The sequence below is a fragment of the Eupeodes corollae genome, chromosome 3 (assembly GCF_945859685.1).
Source record: "Eupeodes corollae chromosome 3, idEupCoro1.1, whole genome shotgun sequence".
NCBI classification, from domain to species: Eukaryota; Metazoa; Arthropoda; class Insecta; order Diptera; family Syrphidae; genus Eupeodes; species Eupeodes corollae.
The window spans coordinates 118,809,332-118,825,831 of NC_079149.1; positions in this window are offsets into that span (position 1 = coordinate 118,809,332).

Sequence of the window (16,500 nt, forward strand, 5' to 3'; positions counted from 1 at the left end):
ATAGCTTTATATGTAGTTATAAAAACATATTTGAATTAACAACTTCTTGAGTTTAACCGTTGACACAATTTTACCATCACCTCTAACTTAAAATGATAAAAACCATCGTCCTTGCCATCGTTAAAGCAGTAATTTGATTTTTGACATATGTATATTCGTTCAAACTTATATATCTACATAGTCTTACATAGAAAGACATCAGGAGGATATATCTGGAATACATACATATATCTATAAAAATTTATTCACGTTCCTGGTGTATACTAAACGAATGACCAACCACGGAGCAGTTTTAAGCAAACAATTACGAGCTGTGAAATTTAATTAAAATTATTTGAACAGAAATCACTGTTGCAAAGATTTTCACCAGAACTACTACAGAACAGGTACCCTAAGTGGAAGGCTATACAAGCAGGAAGTGCAGGGAGTTGGGGGAAGGGGGTAATAGGTGCGAGGATATGGACAGTAAAACCAAAAGCAGAAAGAGGTTTTCATTTAACAGCGCAAAAAGGATTTTCAAAATATATTTTTTGATTTGCATATTGAAAGCTGATGGTGCAGGATATTCGCTGTATAGCCTCATGGTGGACCGTCACAGTTCCAAGTTGACCACACACCTACATACATATATTCTGAGAGCATTGATTTTCTGTTAAACTAAGAGTTTTTTTTGTTTTAATATCATAATAGTAAAGCTCTTTACGTTTGTTGGAAAATTCATTAAGAGATTAAAACGGTAACAGAATTTCTAGATGTTAATATTGGTAAGCTGCCAATTTGAATAAAATTCAATGTAGTTATGAGGTCGAGTTGAATGGTTTCTAGGTCAAATATCTAAACGCAACGTTAAGCTTGGAAATAATATGTATAGGTGGTGGTGGTAAAATGAGTGTTCTTAAAATTTTTAGATTAATAATTAAAAGATATAAATTATATTTTTTTATTTTAATCTCAAATGAAAAAAATTATAATTAATTCAAGTGACGTTTTACATTTTGCATTGACATTCCAAATACTTCAATTAAACCTTGTCCACCCTATTTGTTTTGAATGCCATAACCATTCTAATTTTATTTATATTCAAAATTGAAATAAAATTTTCCCATTTAAAAAACCCCATCTCTTTGAAATCAAAATCTACCTGTCTAGTGTCTCGAACGTGAGATTCATTTAAATTTATTTTCCAAAGAAAATTTATTACATTTTTAGCTGATGATTCTCGAGAAAGAAAGAAAAGCAAAAAAACACAAGAAAAATTAACATCCCGATCAGACAAAATTCAATAAAAAAGTATGAGATTTTTATGTAGTAATATAAAAGATGTCATTGAAGTGGAAATATATATAATTTTTCCAAAGAAAATAATGAAATAAAGATGGGATTTTATAATTAAATGCGTAGAATTTAACATTCGTAAATGACATCAATGACAGTTGACATCACGTGCAAATAAATAGACAGGATTTGATTACAACTTACAAAACCAAAAAATGAAGATACCTTTTTTTCTGAGAATTTATTTGGATGTTTAGTTTTCACGAGAAGATTCTTAGAATCATTTTTTAAGCTTGGTTTGTTGTCGTTTAAGGTTTTATCTTAACCACAATGAACGAAGAATTTTTTCTTGGAACTTAGGTCAAAAAATAATTTTTTTTTTGGGCAATTTAATAAAATAAAAGAAAGCATCAATTTAAGACAAAAACAAATCGTTAGAAAATATCCATGTTTTTAACATTACGATAGTATCAATTTTCAAAACTGTTAAGTGTAGTTTGTGCTTGGAGCTAAACTTGCAGGAAAACATATTTATTTGAATATTGGTAAATATAATTTTATGTACCTACATGATTTTTTTTCCAATGTATGGCTTTTCTAAACTAGTAACCCTATGCTTATTTACAATGGAATAAAACAAGATCCTAAGTTTTAATTAAAATTCGTAAACGAAATTCTGTGAAATAAGAAAAAAAAATATCAGATTGGTTGATTGTTTCGTTGTAGCTTTGTATGATTAGTTCAATCTATTAGTTTTATTAAAACTTTGCATTTAGTACTAATTTATAGAAATTTTAGTACAAATTAAATTTTGCCATGCACACATGGACGGTGGTTTCTTTAAGTTTATATAATATACATGGTTATCCATTTTGCGGTTTCAACAGTAAACGCAAATAAATCACATTAACAATATGTTATTTTACTATATTGTACCTGATATTTCTTTTCTATTATAACGATTAAACGTTGACATTATGTGTGAAACGCTTCATCATTTATATTAAAACTATGCGAATCGCTGCGAATGTCGAATCTTCTGAGGTAATTGCAGAACCCTTTTTTGAACAAAAGATAGGAATGTTATTCCAATAATTTTGTCAAAATAATTTATTTCAAATACAGTTAAAATAATTTAAAACAAATATTTTAAGATTAAAAATATCACCTGAAAAATAAGTTTGTCTTCAAAAATGTTAATGCCATTTAATAAATCAAAAAACCTTTAATTTTTCGTTTTTTTTTTAATTAATTTTGTATATATAAGATTTTTCAATTTTTTTCTAAAAAAATTGTGGTATTTAGTTGTTGAGTGATTGTAAATATACGCTACACATTTGAATCTTGTAAAAAAATGTTGAACCGTTTTTGAGATATCGAATTTTGAAAAAAAAATGTAATATTTTTTATAAATCCAAAAAATAAAAACTTGCATTTTTGATATTATTTTTAAAGCAATATAAGAGCTTATTCAGAAAAAAAAAATTATCTCTGCTATCTTATTATCATGTTTGATTAAAATCTCGAGTTCCAAATTTTGCACGAATGCAAATCTTGCCATATAGTTCTTATATGTCGCAAGTAAAAAGTAGCTTATCATAATATGACCATAACACTCCGAATTGACCATGACAGTCGTGTCATCGTGCATCGGTTTTAAGAAGTAAGGTTCAATCACACCTCCAGACCAAAGAGCGCACCAAACAGTGATTCAATTAATTGATAATTTTCACAACCCCAAATCTACAATTTTGTGTATTAACATAGGTACCCAACGAGTGAGAAATATGCTTTGTCACTGAAAAATAGCCCTCCACCGCATGTTTTTCAAGCTCCCATTCAACGTATTTACGACATTGTGAATAGTCAGCTGGATTAAGTTGTTGTATGAGCTGGCCTTTATATGGATGTGGGTGTAGATTCAAATGCGAAATATGACATAATGTACCGTAAGACAGTTCTAATTACTGAGAACGACAAGGAATCGACACATTTTTTTTCACTTACAGCAACAATATCTGTTAAAAATCCAGTGTCTTCAAATTTCTTCACAATGTTACTAATTGCTCGTGTAATTTGACGATTATGTAAGCCATAATATCAACATAAAGCACGATATGTGGCTGTGGCGAACATACAATTTTTGTAGTAGGTTTTAACAATTTGTATGCTATGTGCGATAGTTAAGCGATCCATTTTCATTAATGTCAGACTTTTAACTGAAAAATAGTAGGTTAAACAACTTAATTCGAAAGATTCGAATTCCAGCTCTATACGTTTAAAAATCTAAAATGGATCACCCGTTATATTTCTCTTGCAATATACAATTTTAACTTGCGACGTATTGGAACTATATGGCAAGTTTTGCATTCGTGCAAAATTTCGAACTCGAGATTTTAATCAAACATAATATTACGATGGTAGAGAAGTCGAAAAAGTGCGATTCCGTTCGGTCTGTTTTGTCTGTCTGTCCACGCTCCTACAGAATAAACCATTGGGTCGATTAAGTTCAAACTTCGAAGTTAAGGTTTTAAACAGATTCGCGTTAGGCGTTTTTTTCATTTTTTTTTAAGATCAAAACTAACAGTGGCCCTATACAATTTTTTTGGTCAAAAAACGAAAATTGGAATTTTCTCAAAAACAAACCTATAGATTTTTTTTACATTTTCTCTAATATTTTATTTTTAACTTGGCGTCATTAAATAAGAAAAACATATTTTTGTATTGCTCAGGAAAAGGACCGCTCTGTTTCTTAATTTTCTCAGCAACTCATCAACCGATTTCAATAATTCTTTTTTGAATAAGCTCTTATATTGGCTTAAAAATATTTGATTATCAAAAGCGTAATTTTTTATTGTTTGGATTTTCAAAAAAAATATTAAATTTTTTTTTCAAAATTCTATGTCTCAAAAACCGGTCAACATTTTTTTACCAATTTCAAATGTAAATCGTATATTTACAATCACTAAACAACTGCATACCAAAGGAAAAAGCTTTGAGCGAACAAGTTGAATACACAAACAATTGTTTTCGTTAAGTATGCTTACAAGTTCTTTTCATTTCCGGGTTGAGTTGTCCTATGCCTTGGGATGATTCGCGCGGTTTTTTTGACAAGTCAAATGGCATTTATGTCTTTGCAGACACACTACTTTTAGCGGTATATTTTTAAATCTCGTACAGGTACCTTTTTAAACAGACTCTCTGCATACAGGACCAAGTTGGTGCCAACCAGTCGTGCATGTTATTTGATTTTGTTATTGTAACAGATAGTTCTAAAATTTCGCTTCAACTTAAATTTATATTAAGAGATTTGTTTTATTGTTGTGTTTTACTCCCCCAAAAAGTATTCGATATCATTTCTTAAAAAGAGGCTGGGATGCTACCCACACTGATAATTTCCCATTCCGTCTGTCGATTTATCTTGCTTAAAAGTTTGTAAAGTTGTCAGTTGAATTATACTTAAAAAAAATTAAAATTACTAACAATATTTTTCATGTAAAGAAATAGTTTAGTTTGAAAATTTACTTTTGTCTAATCGATTTTTAGTTGAAAACTAATGTTTACCAATTTTAGAAGCATTTCCTAAATTTTTACAAATTGGATGAATGATATTAATTTGATAGATATCAAGAACCGAACATCAAATTTTACCAAATTTGTGCACTATTTTTTGTAGATTTCATTTTTTTATGAAAAAAAGGACCGTTGGATTTTTATAAAAAAAAGTACTGAATATCGAAAATAATATTTTCTGTGAAACAAAACAGTTTAAAGACAATATTTTTAATTTTTGAAAAGCCATTTAAGTCGAAAATAAATTTTTACCAGGTTTTCGTATTAATTTTTGTAGGTATTTATTTTTTGTAAGGAAACTGTCAATTAGATTTTTCTCAAAATTTGATCGGTATGTAGACAACAATATTTTTTAAAAGATAAAGTAGGTTATGCCAATATCTCAAAGTTTTGAAAAGATATTTGAGTCGAAAATCAATTTTTACCAACTTTTGGTAAATTTTGTTTAGGTTTTTAGTTTTTTGTAAAAAAAAACTGTCAATTTGAAATTTCTCAGAATTTTACTGAATGTTGACAACAATATTTTTTTATAGATAAAAGTAGTTTGAAGTCAATCTCAAATTTTTGAAAAATATTTGTGTTGAAAATCAATTTTTAACAATTTTTGCTTAATTTTCTTTGTAACAAAAAGGTGCCAATTCGAATTTTCTCAAAATTTTACAAAATGATATTTCTTATAAGATAATATTTCTTATAAGATAAAATATGTTAGAAGCCATAATCTCAAATTTTTGAAAAGATATTTGAGTCGATATCCAATTTTTACCAATATTTCTTTTAGGTTTTTATTTTTTATAAAAAAAAAATATAAATTTGATTTTTCCAAAAAAATATATTGGTTTGGTATCATGATTCAATATATAATATAAAGTTTAATTTAAGACTCTAGCGTCATTTGTGCGTGATATATTTAGGGTTAATCAAAATGTTCACCTTTTTTTTAAACTGCTATGGTAAAATAACCATACGGCTTTTTGCATTATTATCTGTACAACAAAATTTATTTGAAGACGATTTCTCTTCTGGTTCTTGGGCTATGTATGACGAAAAAACAACACATGCACGCACAGACATCTTTCTGAACATCTTTTATTTCGACTCTAGGGACCTTGAAACGTCGAGAAATGTCATAATTTTCAATTCGACAAATAGGGCCCATTACAATTTACATTCTATTGGATGTTAGAAATGTAGTTATTATGACAAAAATATATCTTATTAAATTTTGATAACAGTCACGCTTTTAACATTATAAAGATAGAATGCAAACATATTTCTGTAAAAAAAGAAAAACGGTAAAATCTTTCAGCAAAGAGTCTTATTTGTTTCTTTGGGGTTATTTCTAAAATGATAGAAATCTTTCTTGATAATATCGGGACTTTTTGTTTTTTTTTCACCCACTTTTGCTTTTGTTTCTAATGCCTACTAAAAAAGATGTATAAATCACAGATTTTCAGAGATAAAAATGTGCCAATATTAGTGTCTCAGATTTGTTTTACAACTTTTAACAACAAAATGTATTCATCCATTTATTTTTAATGTGGTAAAGGTAAAAATATGCAGAAATGGTTTTATTTATACATTCGTTTACGATAAATTCTAATAAGTCAATAAATGTAAAGATAACTTCATAAGATGCTGTCAACATTTGTTTGCTATTTTTTATTGTCAATGTAATGTCTAATCATTGTATCATCAATTTCCCAATTTCATCCATTTTTACCCATAGAAACATTATTTACTCTCTTTCAATGTTATACATTAGAAAATACAAATGAAATATAAAAAAACTTTATATTGTATAAATGAGTGTGTTCAAATAAATCTCTGATACTTAATCACTTGGTGCCACTTAAGCACAGGATACAGAGGTTATATATAGACAAAAACCTCAGCGAAATTCTACACCACCTCAACCTATACCTTCTTTTATACTTTTATCTATACATATTTAGATGAACATTTTCATGTGTTTGTGTGTGTAAATATGTATAGAATAGAAAAAACCCTTAAATCAGACGACAATTTATCATGATGAATGTGACAGCCACCTACTGTCCTTTTATTTAAAATAAACTCACACAAAAAAAAATAGAATTGTTTTCACAAAATTTGGTGAGAAAAAAATAAGATGAACAAGAAGTGGCTTAACTTAAAAATATACCAATTTTAAAAAGTAGAAAAGAAGCACTAATTTGCCAGGGATAAAGATGCCTTCGAATTTCACACAGAGACAAATTCCGTCAGTTATTTTTAGAATTGAAAATTCTGAAGAAAAAATAACTTTAAAACATTGATATTGACCTTCATTTTAATTTCTGAACAAATTCAGGAATTATTCGAAAACAGTTCTTTTTCTTTGCTCATGTTTCCAACTCTCTTATATGCCCTTAATTTTTCAAATATTCTCTTAACATGCGTGTTGAAAGGATTCTTTTTTTCTGTCAACCTCACTTGGGTCGTTTTGGAAATTCTGATGAGTGGAGTGAGACGAAAATGTTTATAAATGAAGACAATTATAATAGTGGTATAGAGAATTTTGATAAAATTCCATGTTGATGCAACAAAAACATAACCTTAAAAAGATCTGTTCATGTTGCGAAACATTCTCAAAGGGGAATATTTATTTGGCGCATGTCTTTTCTTCTTTTTATGCTCAAAAGCTTTTCTTTACAATTTTCACCACATTTGAGCAACTACAAAAAAACATATTTTTTTTGTAACAAAACATTTTGTGTTGATGACTTTTGAACTTTTTTGTTTATTGAATTATGAAATGTTTTTAGGTCTAGGATGGAAATTTCCTTGGTGGTGATACCAGACGTGTTTGAATGTTGGGGAATGCATGACGACTTCTTACGTTTTTTGTAAAATATTTTTGTGGAAAAATGCAATTATAGGTTCTCTTAGATGTTCATATCTGCTTGTATTGGAAAACAATAAATAATTTTCAAGTCTCAGCCTAGACATCGTGATTTTAGAAAGAAATTTTCTTAAAGCTTTCGATCTCAAGCAACTCAAATTTATGTCAATCCTATTTACGTCCTAACCAAACAATTGAACAGATCTGCTTGTTTTATGTTCAATAATATTTTATTGAATGGCTAATGGCATTATAATAAGACGTTAATTTGGTGTTTAATCGCATTAATATTGTCCATTATTTTTTTAAACACTGTTCTTTAAAGTTTTTCTTCTGATATTGCATTTTTAAAGGACCCCCAATCACTCAACAAATTCTTCTAGAAATAGACGGGTAAGGACATTTTCAAAGCTTCTTAGCTCTTTTGACTTACTTCATATAAATTTAATTTTGTGGATCAATGAATGAAATTTAGTTTTTAAGTTTACAGAATTTAACCATTAAATCATCAATCATTACAAAATACATCTATTTTAAATTTATTGAACTATCCACGTTTTTAATAACATGTTATTGATAAGCTAGTATATATTTATTATTTTTTGTGGAAGAAGGTTCTTTGGTGTAAAAAGTTCATCTCGAAGGAACGAAAAAAACAAAAACATGTATACAATTAAAATTCAGCACTTCTTATACTATAGCACTTTCAAAAACACCAACACATATTACTGAGCAGTGTACATTGCAGTCTGATAAATAGTCAGTGACATGAAAAGATTATAAATGGTAGTGGACTTAGATGTATTTCTATAAATAGTCAATTTCAAATATTATAAAGCTATTTTTAGAATATAATTATTATCATATCCTTTTATAAAATAGAACAAAGATGTTGTGATGCACTTAGTTCGCGTAGGATGGGAAATAATGTGTGCTAATTCAATATGTCTGATGGCTGATTCCAAGAAAAATATTATGGTAGAATTTTCTACAATGCAGTTCAAGGTACATCGTAAGTTCACTAATTGTGGAAAATAGACAAGTTTACCCTAAAGCTTACATAAACGAATCTTTTATTCATCCCAACCACTTGTAAGTGGTGGTAAATTTCAAGGAGACTCGAACTTGAAAAGACAATGCCGATGCTTAAAGACAAATCGAGTGACATGCAGCTATTCCAAGGTCGGCATCACAAGTTCTTTTCAAGGAATGCAATCTTTAAAAACTTAAAGATTCTTTTAAGATATGAAATTAAAATGTTTACAATAGCTTATGTATTACTATTTTATACACAAACAATATCATTATTTCAAATATAATGCATTTCTTTGGTAGTTTTAGCGGTCTTTTGAATTTTTTACAATAATTTTGAATAGTTTGTAAAAGATTGTAAAAAAATCAATGATTACCAACTTAAGGTATGCATTTTTTGGGTTTTTATTTTTTATAAAAAAAATGACAATATGTTTTATACAATAAAATCAATTTGAAGCCCATGTCTCAAATTTTTTAAAAGATATTTGAGTCAAAAATCAATTTTTACGAGCTTTTCGTAAAATGTCTTTCAAAATCTGACCTAATTATAAAATAAAATTACTTTGGAGCAACTGTCTCAAAGTTTCGAAAAGTTATTTGAGTCAAACATCAAATTTTAACAATTTGTATTTATTTTTTTTAGGTTTTTAGTTTTTATAACAAAAACTGTCAATTCGATTTTTCACAAAATTTTACTGCATAGTAAATACAATGTTTCTTATAAGATGACATTAGTTAAAACCAGTATCTTAAAGTTTTAAAAAGATATTTAAGTCAAAAATCAATTTTTACCAACTTTTGTAAGTTTTCTTAGGTTTTTAATTGTTTGTAAAAAGAACTGTCAATTTCTTTTCAAAATGTTACTGGATTTTGACAATAATATTGAAAGCCAATTTATCAAAGTTTTGAGAAGTTATTTAGGTCGAAAATCAATTTTTACCCTTTCTGCGTCTTTCTGATCAATTTTCTGTATAACAAAATTCAATTGAAGTCTATATCGCTTCTGGTTCTTGAGCTATGGACGACAAAAAAACGTCGCTAAGAAATCTTTCCAAAAATCTTCTTTTACGACTCTAGGAACCTTTTAACGTTGAGAAATGTCAAAATTTTCAATTTGATAAATCGGACCTATTACAATAACTTCCTATGGGAAGTTAATAAATTTCCAAATAAAATACTTTGACAAAAACTTAAACCACTGGTTTTAAACTTACTTTATGGACAATATTTTTGTCAAGTTCTTTTGTTAAGTTCTTGAAAAAACAAATTGATTTATTTCTTACAAGCATCTAGTACACTTAAATATGCTACCAAAAATACCTTTTTTCATATTTTTCGTAAGAAATTACAATTAGTTTTGAAAAACATTCAATTTATAAAAAATTAACCCAAAACATTTTTCCTAAACATTTAAAAATCTAATGTGAACGTCTCAAATAAATCATTAAAAAAAAACAATTTCATTATAATTTTCGATCTTTATGAACACATAAAACATATAATTTTGTTCAAATTTCCTTAACTGATAATTCAGCGAATTACACACAAATATAAGGTAATAGCTTTTAATGGTTGTATTAGTGATTCAATAATGTGTTACGAACTCAAGATTTTTGTATTTGATAGTTCAAAAAATGATAAAAGGACTATTTTCACAAATTAATAAATTATTTTTTATTTTTATTAGAGCCATAAGTTTCTCAAAATGCTGTGAACAATTTAATTGAGTAGAAGACACGAAGTTGTTTTTCTTTCCACGCCAATATTATTATGTCAAATTAACCACAATTTTAGGTTTTATGACAACAGTAATAACAGTTAGCAATTAATTGTTAAGATAAATACGAGAATAAATTAAAATTTTTAAACCCCCAACTTTGTGTCCTATTGAGGTTAACTAGTATTTTGTTCTCCCCATAATCGTTTTAGTGGCGGTAACTAATATAATTTGAAAATCTATTACATTCAAAACTATACCAAAATTTAAAATACAATCAGAAATAGCTACCCTTGATAATTCCAACTACACATAGATACACTACAGCACACCTCTTTAACAAATCTACATCTACACCAAAACATTATTTTATATGGCTGTTGATTGTGCACATCAGGAAATTGCTAAGCGTATAAAGTTGAAGCAACTTATAATTTAATTGCGTACGTGTGATTGTTGCGTGACGATTTCGCTTTTCAACATTAATTAGTCAATTTGATGTTCAAGCGTTTGCGACATTACCAACAAACCAAATAACATTTTAGATTCTATTATAAGAATAAGGAAGCAAATATCTAATAATAATAATAATATCTATCTATTTGAATGTCGCAAACGGATTTCAACTTAAGAAAATAGATTATATTGAGATCCTGGTGACATTTAATATAATAATTGTGCGCGGAAGTCAAAAGTAATTGTGATGATGATGACAAAGAGCATGACTCTATTAACAGAATTTACAAAAGAAAATAGATATGATTGTTAGAACACTATAACAGGGGTTCTCCATTCCTTGTTTGGAATATTGATTAGTGTCTTATTCAGCTTTGCTTCCTAATAGGAAACAGTAAATTCAATAACATAAAGTTAGTTATGAATTTTATTGGTACCCACTCTTGTACTGTGTTACCATGTAAGGAAAGGGCATTTTGGTGTATAGGAAAATACAAAAATCACAAACACTTTCGATATTTTCTTTAAAAATCTATATTTAAATATCGATCTGCAAATAATATAAATTCAATAAGAATTTTAAATTTGAAAAATATTCTACAAAATAATGTTTCATTTTAATATCAAATGGTGTCAATTTATTCTCCACAACATAAGCTCTGCAATTTTTATTTGTCAAAATACTGCCATTGGCATAATTTTTCATTACTGTTAAACCTCTATTATAATATAATATCAGGATGAAAAAAAGGCTAAATGTGAATGACACCGGATTGACCAAAAAGTTAATATCCGTACAGACTACAGATACACCAGTGACCATCAGTATAAAAATAGATATGTGAAAATGTATAATTTCCATAACGACTTTTAGCAGCTACAACATTGTTCATTAACGTTAAAATGTATGTACGAACATAGTCATCGCACAAATAAAATACCTCAAAAAAAAGTAGTGACGTATTTGTGTTTACGGGTCTCTGCTGATGCAATATCCTTTGAATATTTGTATGTGTTACTGATGTCCTTTTTTTATTTTGCAGTTGTTATCCTCCTGTCCGATATAATCGGATGAGTTACCAGTTAGATAGATTTATAAATAAATGAATCCCTGGTTGTTAGATGATAAACAATTTACATAAGTTGTTTTTTTTTTTGTGTTCTCTGTCAATTTCAGTCAGTTTCCATTCGCGTTACCGAACGAGCCTCCTCACCACGCAAATGAAGATAAATATTTTATTTAACATTTATTTTTGTTGTGTTGTTGGTCGCTGTTGCTCTGCTGCATAACACGCGGTGCGTCACAGCTGGATGAATACACATTCTGCTAATCAACGTCAGCATGGGCGCCACTTTGACAGCTAAGCGAGAGGGGTTAACTTGATTGAAATGGACAAAATCGCTACGTGACCCACTTGCATAATTTAGCTGCACTTAAAATCGTTATTTCGATGTATATTATATGGATGTATAGGATCTATGAATTCGCACGTTCGCATCGTGATACTATTGTCATAGTCCTTTTTTGTTTGTCGCTGGCGCTGCTGATGGTGTGAACGGGAACTATAGCAGTATAGTCAGCGTGAGTAAAATTTTCGTATATATGAAAGGACATCACTCTCAGGCGAGCAAGGACGAACGGGACAATAGTTGCGCTGGATTTGTATGAAAAGGCTCGTTGTTGGTTGGAACCCAACTATAAAACTGGGTCAAAAAGGATATAGAACGGATTGTTATGTACCAGGCGTGATGGTATTGATTAGGCTGGAGGGATGCACAATTTATGGCTGGTCAATTATTAAAAAAGCGCTTTAGAGGTAAATATTGTAAATGGACACAGGATGTTAGCCGATTGGTAAATCCTTTATAAAATATTCGTAAATAATAAGTAAAGTTGAGTGGACCGAACCAGAGAGTTAAGTGTTTAAAGACAAAATTGTTTTTTTTTTTATGTAAGGGAGGTTTTAGTTTGCAAATTAGATTTTTCAATTTATACTTGTGTTTTTTATATGTACTTGAATATATAAAGAGAGATAAGTACCAATCTACCTGTTTGATGTTTGATCAAGGATTATTGTTTGAATAAGAACGGTTTTAGTAGTAATATTGGGCATTTAACAAAATATAGTTGGCTATCAACCGAGGCTATAAAAAACTTCCCTTTTTTTTTACTCTTTTTAAAACTTAGCGGAAATTTGAACCTTTAATTCTTATTGTCAATTAAAGAACTTTGAAAAGTATAGGGTTTTTTTTCCTTTTTTAGTTAAAGGGAAATTTTCTTTCTTTCTTCGGTTTTGCAAACTGTTCAATATCATATTGGTTTTGAATTTTTTTTTATTGTAGTGAAGTTTTGAAGATTTTATCATTTTATTGTTGGTAATGGTGAAGGTTTTACGTGAGAAATGTTAAAAGGTGACTACCTTAAAAATGACAAAGTGAAATGATAGAAACTTCTTGTTGGAAAAACATATGGAAAATTGAATTCATAGCTCTCAGCTGTTTTCTTAAGAGATATTCAAGGAATGAAATAGATTTGGTTGTGTTTTCACTGTTTTTTATTTTGTTAAGAAATGTGTTCATTGATTTTTGTAATATTAATTAATTTGGTAAGACTAAAAATAACAGCAGTCCACACACAAATGTTTTGGTAAGAAATTGTAAACTCAAATTTTCTCAAAAACTACAGACAAATATTATTTTCGCTAATTCGTAATTCTTAAACCTTAAAATATACTATAGGTGCTTTTCGGATGCACGATTTTTTCCTCAATATATTGGTTTCGAAAACAACTTTCACTTTTTTTTTATAGATTTTTATTTAGCTGCTAAAAACTATTTTTTAATACAGTTAAATATGTCAAAATGATAGTTTTCAACCTCTCTCGAAGACTTCATCAGAATTCAAATTTGGTACAACAATTACAAATTTGGAAAGTAAAAAGTACAAAATTACTTGTAAAAGTTCATTTTTCTTATTTTATCAATTTAATATTTAAGACACCAACATCCAGTATTAATGGTTTTCTAATCGAAAACACACCGTCGTCGTCGTTACCATATCGTCCAAAAAATTACTAACTCTGATTCGGAGAATGTTTGCAACTGATTTACACAATCATTAACCATCATGCAATCTTGATTGAACAAACATTCTAATTAATCTTTTCTGTGAAACATTCAGATTATATCGAAGAGATATGTATACGATTAATTTAATGATATAATGATGATGATATATACCATCAACACAGATAAAGTATAAATTAGATAAATCAACGAGGGGTTTATTTTGTTATTGTAGGTTTATTGTTTCATATGCAAAAAGTATCTGTACTATAGCTTACATCTACAAAAGGATTGTTTAATTATGCACAGGTGTAAATGTAGCCTCGTAAATTGCAAAGATCGGTGAACCACAAAAACCATCATCAACCGAATTTCTCCACACTTCATTTATAATATACAAATACATATACGTATTGTATGTCTATGCTATGCATGTATAGATGTAGATAACAAAAGAGTGTGACTTTTTCTCATTATATGAATTTACTAAGCATGTTCACTCTGACAATCAGAATGCCACATAATAGAAGTTATTTTAGGTCTGTGATTAATAAAGGTAAGTGTGGTTTTTTGGTTTTGAAACGATATTTTATGCAGATAATCCAAACTACCATTGTAGTAGCATATTAAGGATTTGTAAAAATTTCACACAATGTCTATTTAAGTACTAAAGAGCATTTTTTGGGTATATGTGGTCATGTTATTGTCTTGCACAATATTTCCAAAAATGTAATTAGAAGCTTTCATTCAAGTCATTGTTTCTGGCCATTTTCAACAAGTTTTTCAACGTATTCTCATTGCAAGCCTGATTTTGATTTTGAAAAGGGTAAAAACTATGAAATATTTGATTTCATAAGCGCTAAAGTCGGCCTCACTTTCACATTAAATCAGCCTTACTCAAATGTTTTTTGAAACTATATTTCAGCATTCTTTCTCTAAGAATTTGGACATAATTAAAAAAATTAATGTTACAACTTGAGTAATTTTGTTAATAGTTTAATTTAAGAGATAAAAGAAAAACAACCAAACTAAACAATTTAAATATGTTTTTTTTTTTAAATTTTAGTTTATTTGTTGACCAATTTGTGTAATAATTGTGATTAGTGGAAGTATAGTTTTCGGTCAGCTTTTTTCCTCGCTGTAATTTTCGCAATGAAACAATTAAGTTACATTAACTTTCCCAACGTTTCGGCAGGGGTTGCTGTATTCTTCAGGGGAACTTTATTAACACAAAAAAGAGGCTGGGATGCGACCCACACTGATAACTTCCCATCCCGTCTGTCGATTTGTCTTGCTTAAAAGTTTGTCTATATGTATTTTTAAAAAATGTTCCCACTATTTTTCGTAGATTTTATTTTTTATGAAAAAAACGGACTGTTGGATTTTTATATAAAAATTACTGAATATTGAAAACAATATTTTCTCTGTTTTTTTTTAGAGTTTTATTTTTTGTAAAAAAAACTGTCAATTCGAATTTTTTAAAAATTTTACCAAATGTTGAAAACAATATTTCTTATAAGAAAAAATTAGTCAGAACCTATTATCTCAAAGTTTTTAAAAGATATTTGAGTCGAAAATCATTTTTTACGAACTTTTGTTAATTTTTTTTTTGGTTTTTAATTTTTTGTACAAAAACTGTCAAATCGATTTTTTTCAAACTTTAACTGAATGTTGACAACAGGATGTTTTGAAATATAAAAGTAAATTAAAGCCAATATCTCAAAGTTTTGAAAAAATATTTGAGTCGAAAATCAATTTTTACCAACTTTTATACATTTTTTTTTAGGTTTTTATTTTTTGTAAAAAAACTGTCAATTAGATTTTTCTCAAAATTTTATCAGATGTCAAAAACATTATTCTTCGTTGCACAAAATTGTTTTAGAGATGAAATCATATTTCAGTCGTAAAATTTTGGAGGTGACAAATTTTTTTTTCAGTTTTATTGATTTATAAAAAAAACCGTTATATTGATTTTTTTCAAAAAATATACCTGTTTGGTACCACGTTACAATATGTTATACAAAATTTAACTCAAGTCTCTAGCGTTTTTGGTTCGTAAGATATTTAAGGTTAACCAAAATTTTCACCTTTTTTTCAAACTGCTATGGTAAAAAAACCACCCACGCAATTTTTTTGAGAGCCCTTTCTGCATCTTTCTGCCTTATTATCTGTATAACAACATTTTTTTCAAGTCGATATCTCTTCTGGTTCTTGAGCTATGGACGACGAAAAAAACGTCGCGAACGTACGGACGTACGGACGTACAGACGTACGGACGTACGTACACACGCACGCACAGACATCTTTCTAAAAATCTTTTATTTCGACTCTAGGGACCTTGAAACGTCGAGAAATGTCAAAATTTTCAATTTGACAAATCGGACCCATTACAATAACTTCCTATGGGAAGTTAAAAATATAAAATGATCTTCGTTATTTTATTGGGATAAAAATACAATAAAGTTTACTCGCTCAGGAAAAATAGGAAAACAATTTAATATTAGTTATATTAATT